This window comes from Pecten maximus, chromosome 11, assembly GCF_902652985.1.
Source record: "Pecten maximus chromosome 11, xPecMax1.1, whole genome shotgun sequence".
Lineage (NCBI taxonomy): Eukaryota > Metazoa > Mollusca > Bivalvia > Pectinida > Pectinidae > Pecten > Pecten maximus.
In genome coordinates, this window is record NC_047025.1 from 38,804,495 (window position 1) to 38,816,291 (window position 11,797).

Below are 11,797 nucleotides of genomic sequence, written 5' to 3' on the forward strand. Positions count from 1 at the left end.
ACCGAGTGCTGTGATGCGAGTATGGAGTTTTATATACAGGTAAAGTGTAATTAGTACCGAGTGCTGTGATGTGAGTATGGAGGTTTATATACAGGTAAAGTGTAATTAGTACCGAGTGTTGTGATGTGAGTATGGAGGTTTATATACAGGTAAAGTATAATTAGTACCGAGTGCTGTGATGCGAGTATGGAGTTTTATATACAGCTAAAGTGTAATTAGTACTGTGATGTGAGTATGGAGGTTTATATACAGGTAAAGTGTAATTAGTACCAAGTGCTGTGATGTGAGTATGGAGGTTTATATACAGGTAAAGTGTAATTAGTACCGAGTGTTGTGATGTGAGTATGGACGTTTATATACAGGTAAAGTGTAATTAGTACCGAGTGTTGTGATGTGAGTATGGAGGTTTATATACAGGTAGAGTGTAATTAGTACTGAGTGCTGTGATGTGAGTATGGATGTTTATATACAGGTAGAGTGTAATTAGTACCGAGTGCTGTGATGTGAGTATGGAGGTTTATATACAGGTAGAGTGTAATTAGTACAGAGTGCTGTGATGTGAGTATGGATGTTTATATACAGGTAAAGTGTAATTAGTACCGAGTGTTGTGATGCGACTATGGAGGTTTATATACAGGTAAAGTGTAATTAGTACAGAGTGCTGTGATGTGAGTATGGATGTTTATATACAGGTAAAGTGTAATTAGTACTGAGTGTTGTGATGCGACTATGGAGGTTTATATACAGGTAAAGTGTAATTAGTACAGAGTGCTGTGATGTGAGTATGGATGTTTATATACAGGTAGAGTGTAACTAGTACCGAGTGTTGTGATGCGAGTATGGAGGTTTATATACAGGTAAAGTGGAATCAAACTTTATAGCCAATAATCGGGAAATAGTCCAGTTATCAATTCACATTGTAATATTGTATAAAAGTATTTTGTAACATTATCAAACCAAAGTATTGCTGTGTAACTATCAATAACCCAGGACACAATGGTCTACAAACATGGCAGTGAGTAGAGTCGTAAAATCGTTTGTTCACTGACGCGCTAAATTGTAGACTGAGGAACAACAGATCTCTTGATAGTGTCAATCAGTTACTGACTTGTCTCTTAGCTATATAGGCATTCATATGTCCGTAAGACAAGTTCTCCATTTCACCACAGTATAATACAGAGTGTGTGCTAATTACTTCTATTTATTAGTGTCAAGCCATGTGCCATAACACTCCTGATTATAGGTTAACATGTTACAACGGTTAACTGGGACATTGGTATTTCACGTCATTAGTGATGGTAAAATTAACTCATCTCGTGAGAGGGGAAATGCCCGATTGTGTGGCAGAATTTTTTTTTAACTTCATAATTAATCCAATTTTAAATAGAGTTGTATATCCCAAGGGATAACTAATACCCCCTGTGGGCGTCTATAGTTGAGTAGGCCATTGGTGAGTGTAATCATATCTAATCCAGTCAGTTAGTACATTTTATGAATGACAATATTACGACACCAATCGATCCAAAACCAGCCCCACTTTATAAATATACATGATATACACCATCCAATATCGCATTTGCACATCGGTTCAGTAACAAATATTTAACACTCTTGATAATATCTAAATTGACTTGTGTTTATTTTAGTTGGGCATAACAGATATGACAGCCTATTACACATGCATAAAATCGTAATAACAAATTTTAACTATGCTTCCATAATAATGATAATAATAATGCATGAATAATGCATTCTAGTCATTTTTTTACTTCTTTTGTAGAACTTCATGCCAAGTTTGGTTAAAATCTGTTTTGTACTTTAGTAGGACTTTTTCGGACAAGCCTTGTACTTTAGTCCGAACAAAACTTGTACTTTAGCAGGACTAGTCCAGACAAGCCTCAACCAATCAGAAGACGACGGCCATTTTGAAAAATGCATCGTCATAAAAACAAGAGTTCCCAGAGGGATCTTGGCGCCCACCAATAGGGCACCATTGAATGATCTTTATAGGTTCTATGTCAGATTGATCTTCTCTCTATTTTTCCCTTCCTTTTACTAATCTGTGCAAATTGAGAAACATCCCTCCAGTACTTTTCAAACAAGGGAATCCTAGCTATATATGAAATTTGAGATTTAGCGTTAATGGCTATTTGTTGGCCAGGTTGTTTTCAGGACAGATTGGTCCCAAAATGCAATACGAGGGACCAAGGGGAACCTACATATGAAATTTGAGAAAGACCCCCTTCAGTACTTTCTGAGAAATAGTGATAACAAACTTCAATTGTCAAAATCCAAGATGGCTGCCTGTCGGCCATGTTGTTTTCCGACTGCTCCCAAAATGCAATATGCATAACAAGGGACCAAGGGCAACCTTCATATGAAATTTGAGAAAAATCCCTTCAGTACTTTCTGAGAAATAGCGATAACAATCTTCAATTATCAAAATCCAAGATGGCTGCCTGTCGGCCATGTTGTTTTCCGATTGGTTTCAAAATGCAATATGCATAACTAGGCACCAAGGGGAATCTACATATGAAATCTGAGAAAGACCCCTTTGGTACTTTCTGAGAAATAGCGATAACAACTTCAATTGTCAAAATCCAAGATGGCTGCCTGTCGGCCATGTTGTTTTCCGATTGGTTTCAAAATGCAATATGCATTACTAGGCACCAAGGGGAACCTACATATGAAATTTGAGAAAAATCCCTTCAATACCTTCTGAGAAATAGCGATAACAAACTTCAATTGTCAAAATCCAAGATGGCTGCCTGTTGGCCATGTTGTATTACGATCGGTCCCAAAATGCAACATGCACAACTAGGGACCAAGGGGATTTGCATATGAAAGTTGAGAAAGATCCCTTTAAAACTTTCTGAGAAATAGCGATAACAAGAAATGTTTACGGATAGACAGAAGGTTTGGTTGTTTTTGTTTAACGTCCTATTAACAGCCAGGGTCATTTAAGGACGTGCCAGGTTTTGGAGGTGGAGGAAAGCAGGAGTACCCGGAGAAAAACCAACGGCCTACGGTCAGTACCTGGCAACTGCCCCACGTAGGTTTTGAACTCGCAACCCAGTGGTGGAGGGCTAGTGTTAAAGTGTCGGTACACCTTAACCACTCGGCCACTGCGGCCCCTCAGAGGGACAGACGGACCACAGACCAAGGGCGCGGGGTGATTTGAATAGATGGTGGGCTAAAAACAGAAGATTTTCAAACATTACCTGATTATTTGGTATTTGTTGAGACACCAATGTGCTAGAAGACAATGAAAGGTAACATAGCTATCGTATCAAGTAAAACAAAGTTATTGCGAGATGGTAAAAGGTTTGATCTACTCTAAAATATGTTTTGGCTTTATCATGATCCTATTGACACCAAATTTGAAAATAGTGTGACGAGATGGTAAAAATATAATATAATCAAACAAGTGTACCATCTCAGACACTTTGTAAGTTCTAGTCACTTCACATTAGTCATCAGGTAGCACACCACAGTAAGACAGCCTGGCCATGGGCAATTTTTTTGTTAAGCAAATAACTCCTGTATTATGATATGCATAAAAAATGAAAAAATAAATGTAAACTATAATTGGTATATTCAGTATGAAGTAGTACATACAGGCTTCACATTTATTAAAACAAAAATTAATAAATTGGTTTCCGGATTTTAAATATCCGGATTTTCCGAATGTGTGGTTACACAGGAAATTTAGTTTTGCCTACAGCGAAAAATGGAAGCCCACAGAAAAGGTAAGATAGCGGAAAATCTTAATTTACAACATATGTCCAAACAAGATTAATTCTGTCTTTGGGATAGAGATATTTAATTTTAAATAGGTTTCAGAAAAAAAATTGTGTAGAGAATTGTGCCATTTTGGGTCAAATATCATAATATTTTGCAATTTTTGAGAATTTTTTAAGCTGTTGCCATGGTATTCACAGCTCTAAAAATCGCAGAAAATATCAGTTTACTTATCCTTCAGAGCTCTATTAAAATTGCAAATGTTGTATAGATTTCAAATATATATACTTTATTAGAGGTTATATGTAGGGTTAACTGGCAATGTTTATATATCTAAAACATGTGCCATATTTTTCAGAATTCGGCATTTTTACTGTACACTGCTACCTTAGAAGCGCTGAAAAATGTAATTATTTGGAAATTGTGCTTAATTATGCTTCATTAAGCTTCATTTTGATTCATTTTTGCTCAAAAATACATAAAAACAATTTAAAACTTGTTAATTATCTGTCTTGTCATATTAGTGGAATCAAGGGAGGTAACTCGCATATCTACCCATTTTAAGGGTGGGTTGATTTTTAAAAAAATTTTACTGTACACTGCTACCTTAGTCTGATGAAGGTGACAGTGTAATCATCGAAACGTCACAATCTTAAATATCATATTGGTTGTGTCATATAACTTCTTTCATAGTAAGAGTAAGATATTTTGTGTCAAAATCAATGTTTAGTTTTGTATTGTTTAATGTTCAACCTTTCAACAGGGGTCATTTATTGATAGCCTTCCCTGAGACTGTGGTATGTTAATGTTTGTCTCCTTATGGTAATGTGGAACTGTGGATCTGACGCCAACTTTAGTGTTACCTCACTAAAGCATACCCATACTACTGAAGACACCAAGCAAAAGAAAAGACCCATCACATTTCATAATCTAATTAACCTCGTAATCTCACCATCTTTACTAAACAAAGGTTCATTATTTTGTATTCAACCTTGACAGATTTAGCCTTGTGTTTAATTTCCCTCGTCTGCCAGAGGCCTGTAACTTTTTACAAACCGTTAAATTTTTAAAAATTGTTCCAGCACTGCCCACGTGTTTTTCCCTTGGTTGACATTTAGGTATAGTCAATATAAAGAGAAAAGGTACCAGTTTTAAAATTATTTAAACAACCTGCTGAAAACAAATATGAACACATGAATTGACTACACAAGTAAAAACACTGGATTTAGAGAGGGGGGGGGGGGGGGGGGGGGGGGGGGGGAACGGGTAAGTATTTGTTGGTAGGGTTGGTCTGTTTAGTAGAAACAGATTCTATTTAGGCTAAGTCATGAAAATATTAATTTTAACCAGACAGAGATCCCTTGGCATCACTTGGATTTTGAGGAATATCCCTCCAGTGCTTTATAAGAAATAGCAATAACAAGGGTTGTTTATATACGGTAAACCTCCGGTTAGTTTGAACAAAATTAAATAAATATTGACGAACCTGTTCGAATTATTCAAATTATGCTTCAGAAAATAAGCGCGAGTTTGAACTGTCCGAGTCTATATCGACGAAAATCTCGGTAGAGTAAAATCATTAGACACAAACACATCCATTGTCAATCCGATACGTAACAATGGCGGCCTTCTTAATTTGACAGGTTCGAACTATCCGAAAAAGTGTCAGTTATAAACAACCAGAGTTCGAACTATTAGTAACTAAGAAATATTGTTTTTCTTGAAAAAAATGTGTGTTCGAACTATCCGTGTATTCGAACTAACCGGAGGTTTACCGTATATGTATATTCCTGTCATGGTGGTACTGTGATGAATATATATAAATGTAAATACTAGAAATTGTCACAGACAATTTGACAGGCTTTTTCACCTACTAAGCACAAAAGACCTACAGGTGTTATATTTCCAAACATAAAGACTATTTTAGAATATTCTAAGTTTCCAATATTGCCAGAATAAGAGATATCACGTGTCAACAAAGGAGTTTGAAGAGGGGAGATAACTTGTACATGTCGTATAACCATAAATGTGATATCTTGTTACAAAATGGCTGCCGCCGCTGCCATGTTGATGATTTATAAGTCTGAAAAATAACAACACTTTGTCATCTATTATCCTTCCTTAACATCTCTACCTTAAGCTCAATCCCACCAGCCGAACAAGACAAGAAATTTAAAATGTTTTTGTCAAGATGGCGACCATAGCAGCCATATTGGATTTCAGACCGACAAGAAAAATAACAACACTTGATAAGGACCATCTCAGGACCATTTCAGGACTATCTCAGGATCATTTCAGGACCATCTCAGGACCATTTCAGGAATGTCTGAGCTAAATCTCACTGGTGGAAATTGAGAAGATGTTCAAAATGTGAATCATCTGCATTGTTGGCATTCCCAAAAGATCAAAGGAAATATTTAAAATAGTAAACCATGTTAATGGCAAATGTTACTGAAAAACTAAGGACATCAAAAGCATTGGAATGACATACTGCATCAATCTATGAAAGGATTTAAAAAAACTGAAATCCTTAGAGTTATACATCTAATTGTGACTTCTCTGAGGTGGAATATGGAGAGACCAGAAAGACAAATAGTTTTAGACAGTATTCCCGTTATGTTGTTCTGTACAGGTAGTTTGATGATCACAATGTTTTCAAACTTGGTCTGGAGCATTACTTGGCTGGACTAAATGTTGTGAGACTTGACTTTCTCTCTCTGCTGGCTCCTGAGGGGGAGGGGCGAGACCCACAAGGAGGGATTCTACAATTCAAATGAACATTTTGTAGTTATGGTCTTAAGTCATGAGATGTGGTGCCCTAAAGTTAAAAGATTTCCGTCTGTCTAATTTCAAATCAATCAACTGCCTGAAAAGCTACCAAGTTCGTTTGAATCAATGACCTTTACCACCATTAAAGGTCACAGGGGCCAAACACGCAAAAACCTTGAAAAATCTTCTACCCATTAACCAAGGAGCAAAGAGACCTCATATTGGGCCTGTAGTATGCTGTGGTGAAGTGATACAAAGTTTGTAAAAATGAATGACCTTGATGTACATTCAAGGTCACAGGAGTCAAACATACTAAAATGTTGAAACACTTTTTTTCCAATTGTCAAGAGGTCCAGAGAAGCAGATGATTGTTATAGGCCCATATGGCCTCTTGTTTGGTTGCTGCACAATACCTTAATTTAAGTACTCTTTCGGGCCTAAGGGGTCAAAGGTCAATGTCACTATTTCTATTAATTGAAGATCAATTAAATACAATATATTTCGAATTCTGTTGAGCTGATTACACTTTATCAAGTTCTACTTTGTGTCTGCTTGCCAGGAGTACTTATCAAGCCTAGTGGTCAAGGTCACTGTTATTACTAAAGAAAGTATTTGCTTGGAATACTTCATGTAGCTTCAGGCTTGAAAGTCAAAGGCCAAATATAATGTTCCTTCAAATAGAAAAACATGTATGCACATTACTAGAAGTTCTGTTGGGATGCATATACACTCAGACTTAGTCCAGTGCTTTATTAAAGAAAGGCTTTGCTTTCCGGAGATAAAAAGTATTAGAACCCAATGATAGCTCATAGAGATTTTTTTTTCTTTATTGAACACAACAGATACTTACAGCAGCATTTTAAATAGGTTAATATATAAATACAAATTACTGGTTAGCTTGTTTTCTTCAAATGATATTTTCATTACAACCTCTGATGGAAATTTAACCAAATTTGGGTGGAAGTATATACTTAGGTGATGTGGTTTAAAAATTGTACAAATGAAGGAGCTGACCCCCAGATGTGCCGAGGAGCAGGGCCAAAAGGGGAGTAATTTGGTCATATGATTTTAATGGACTCAGTTCTTCTATGATATCATTAATATGGTGATGAATATCAGCCATTTTTAGCATGAAGCTTTTTATGGAGGTGGGAATTTAAAAATGTACAAATGAAGAGGCTGACCCCCAGGGGGTAATTTGGCCATATTGCTTTAAGCAGATTCTTTGATATTTGATATACAACTAAGTGATAGATATTGGTGATATTTTTTAAGGGCATCCTGATATAATGGGGAATTTAAAGCTGTATAAAGGGGCCTGCAGGGTACGGCATAATGAAGGAAATATAGCAAATTTCAAGAATTTGCTATATTTCCCTCATTATGCCCTGCCCTTTATCTTCTTTTAGGGGCCGTGGTGGCTGAGTATAGTTAAGGTGTCCCGACACATTATCACTAGCTCTCCACCTCTGGGTTGCCAGTTCGAAACCTTTGTGGGGCAGTTGCCAGGTCGGTGGTTTTTCTCCAGGTACTCTGGCTTTCCTCCACCTCCAAAACCTGGCTGGCACGTCCTTAAATGACCCTGTTAATAGGACGTTAAACAAAAACAAACAAACAATGACCCTGTTAATAGGACGTTAAACAAAAACAAACAAACAATCATCTTCTTTTGAAGGATTTCTTCTACATTTGTTCTGAAGCATTCTTGGGTGAAGGAAAATCAGTTTTGTATAGTTGTTGAGTCTGGCCCCATAAAGTCCTGAAGGGCTGGGCCTAATAAGGGAAAGATACCAATTTTCATTAAGGGACATACATGTAGTTCCTGGGTTATACAATTACCCTACATAGCATTGTTGGACATCAAGAGATAAACATAACCATGTTGTAAAAATAGGCCCTGGTCTTTCCCCACCCCTAGGGACCTATGTTTCATAAAATATTCATCAACCCTCATACAATATTTATCTATCCTCATTAAACAATTTATACCCCATAAAATACTTATATACCTCCATTTAATATAAATATAAGTGTCTACACTTTTTATCTATACAAGCAGCTCTGTAAAAGCAAATGCCTATACCTGTCTTTATATAATGATACAGGTTTCTCTACTTAAATATAAATACCGCTCAATCTAACTACTTATACATCATTTAAACCAACTAAAATAATAGAAGATTATTTGTAGTTATCTTATCACTTTTTACAGTATAGAACACAGCATTATCCTGTGGGTGTTGCTGACTAAAATGTATTATCTATATGCTTCTTATTTTTCTTGTACATGTAATATTAGTGTTTTCTTTAGCTCGCTGACCAAAATATATGATTTATGAATAATGATTTTATTTATCTAGGTTTTTAACAGAGAATTGTTTCCACACATTTTCACAGCTAAGAGGTACATTTGTATGGTTGTATCTCTGAACTATAGGAAGCAGTATCCCTCCCATTGTTTCCTGAAACAACACCTACCAATTGTTTAAAATAATGTTGGCGTTCAGAGAACACTCCATTTGTATATGTATATATATCTCTGTTTCCCCACTTTCTACATGTAGCACATGTAAATGACTACAGGTAAAACACGGGTAAAATTAATATGATACAGACTATAATTAGTTTCCCTTTATTCTCCAATATCAACACTTTTCTTTGAACTTTAAATGTGGGCTAATGGAGAACCCCTCTCACAGGTACTGTTGATTCGTTAGCCCCTAGGGCTGCCACACTAGGATGACACCTTGGTAACTGACACCTTGTGTATTTACCTGGCCTGACACAAGGGAAGCATGTAAAGCAGCTAGGTTAGATAATTTCATAGAACTGTAAATGAAATGAACAAAATAAAAACATATAGGACATGGTCATAGCACTAAAACGAGCAACAGACATATAGATTCTGGCGACATTTTCTGCTATGCCATTAACTCCCCTTACCAAAAATGGATTTTCTTTACTTCTCAGAGCTGTACATCCTTAGGCAAAAATATTTCACTTATTTTAAAAAGATTTTGCATTATATCTTCAAAGAATACACTTTCAATATATCTTATGGCAGACTAACAATAATTTGCATTATATTTTATTTCACTTTAGTGAACGTTTTAGCTCAATGTGAATAAAATTAAATTAAATTCTTTCATTGTTCCCTTCAGTAAAAAAAATCCGTTAAAAGAAATAGGATCAAGGCTTGCCATAGGCCTACTGACCCTAATGGACTTTACCACGTGGCCAACCAAAACGGAAAAACAACAATTAGATCTAAAAGTCGGAATCAGTTCCGCGCTATGGAGACAAAACGCGAACATACCGCAGTCTCCCAAAACACATACGTACATCTCTGGGACGAAGACCTAGGTCGTTAAACAATACACAACCAAACCTGGCCTTTTACTCATATAGCCACGCGACCGGTTATAATTACTGTAACCGAGTCGGTTACATGGCCATAATAAGCTTTTACAGGTTTTAGCGCACGCCAACCAATTTGGTCAGAAGTTAAACTTCTAACCGAATAGGCTACCAGCCAGAATGCATAAACAAGCGATTGGTAGGAATTTCAGTGGGCCTCTTATGACTGAATTTATACAATTGTTTCGGGCATGCCACACTCCGGCACGTCCGTGTCAACGACGACCGCCGATCGATCACAAATACCAGCCATGATCGGGTAGATACACCGGGGAATTCCCCCGATTCCATACTTATCTAAATGATTGGGTGTACATACTAATACCTTTGTTACGATATGCCGGACACAACGTTGACCTCACAGACAGTAACCAGCTGGTAACTTGCACCGAGCAGTGTGACAACCATACACACGCGTGCATTTGTTTACCTTATTTGTAATAAACAGGAGAGTTCCGTTTCTCTGCATTGTAAGAGTTATTGTTCCTATCACGCTTGAGTAGGAACTGTTCCAAAGTGAGGCAGAATGTTTTAGGACAGCATACTTCATAAAATCAATGTGGTTACACAGTGATATCTTAATCAATTATTTAGTTCTATCAGAAACACACATGCGAGATTAGAAATTGAAAAATGAGACAAAATAGGGCGAACGTTAATGGCCACTCAGGAGTGCCCCTGTTTATACACCTCCGTGAAGTTGATTACTTATTCCTTATTCCATTACTTATTCGTTTTCTCTTCACTAATTAACACTTTAAATGGTCAAAACTAATTAATAAGCATTCCCAATGCCCATTCCACCATTACATTCCTTATCCATACATTATTACTTGTTCAATTCCCCCATTACTTATTCGATTTTCTCATTACTTATTCGTTTTCTCTTCACTAATTAACACTTTAAATGGTCAAAACTAATTAATAAGCATTCCCAATGCCCATTCCACCATTACATTCCTTATCCATACATTATTACTTGTTCAATTCCCCCATTACTTATTCGATTTTCTCATTACTTATTCGTTTTCTCTTCACTAATTAACACTTTAAATGGTGAAAAACTAATTAATAAGCATTCCCAATGCCCATTCCACCATAACATTCTTTATCCATACATTATTACTTGTTCAATTCCCCCATTACTTATTCGATTTTCTCATTACTTATTCGATTCCTTCATTACCTATTCGATTCCTTCATTACCTATTCGTTTTCTCTTCACTGAGTAACACTTTAAATGGTCAAAACTAATTAATAAGCATTCCCAATGCCCATTCCACCATTGCATTCCTTATCTATACATTATTACTTGTTCAATTCCCCCATTACTTATTCGATTTTCTCATTACTTATTCGATTCCTTCATTACTTATTCGTTTTCTCTTCACTAATTAACACTTTAAATGGTTCAAAGCTTTCTAATAAGCATTCCCATCATCCAGTCGACCATTTCATTCCTTATCCATACCTAATTTCTTCTTCAATTTCTTCATTACTTATTCGAGTATCTCATTACTTATTCGATTCCTTCATTACCTATTCGTTTTCTCTTCACTAATTAACACTTTAAATGGTTCAAAACTAATTAATAAGCATTCCCAATGCCCATTCCACTACTACATTCCTTATCCATACTTTATTACTTGTTCAATTCCCCCATTACTTATTTGATTTTCTCATTACTTATTCGATTCCTTCATTACCTATTCGTTTTCTCTTCACTGAGTAACACTTTAAATGGTTCAAAACTAATTGATAAGCATTCCCAATGCCCATTCCACCATTACATTCCTTATATATATTAGCTATAAAATAACTGTAAGATTAGAAGCTTCCCTATTTAATTCACCCACTTGTGAACTCGATC

The 11,797-nt window shown here is 36.2% G+C and overlaps 1 protein-coding gene across 1 annotated transcript in view; it reads right to left on the minus strand.

Annotated features, from left to right (window-relative positions):
• Nucleotides 1-10,360, minus strand: part of LOC117338592 (L-fucose kinase-like) — a 95,602-nt gene extending 85,242 nt beyond the window's left edge. Inside the window, exon 1 of the mRNA XM_033899950.1 lies at nt 10,253-10,360. The gene's annotated coding sequence lies outside the window, so the exon portion shown is untranslated. The remainder of the gene's footprint in view (nt 1-10,252) is intronic.
• Nucleotides 10,361-11,797: the final 1,437 nt, after the last annotated feature.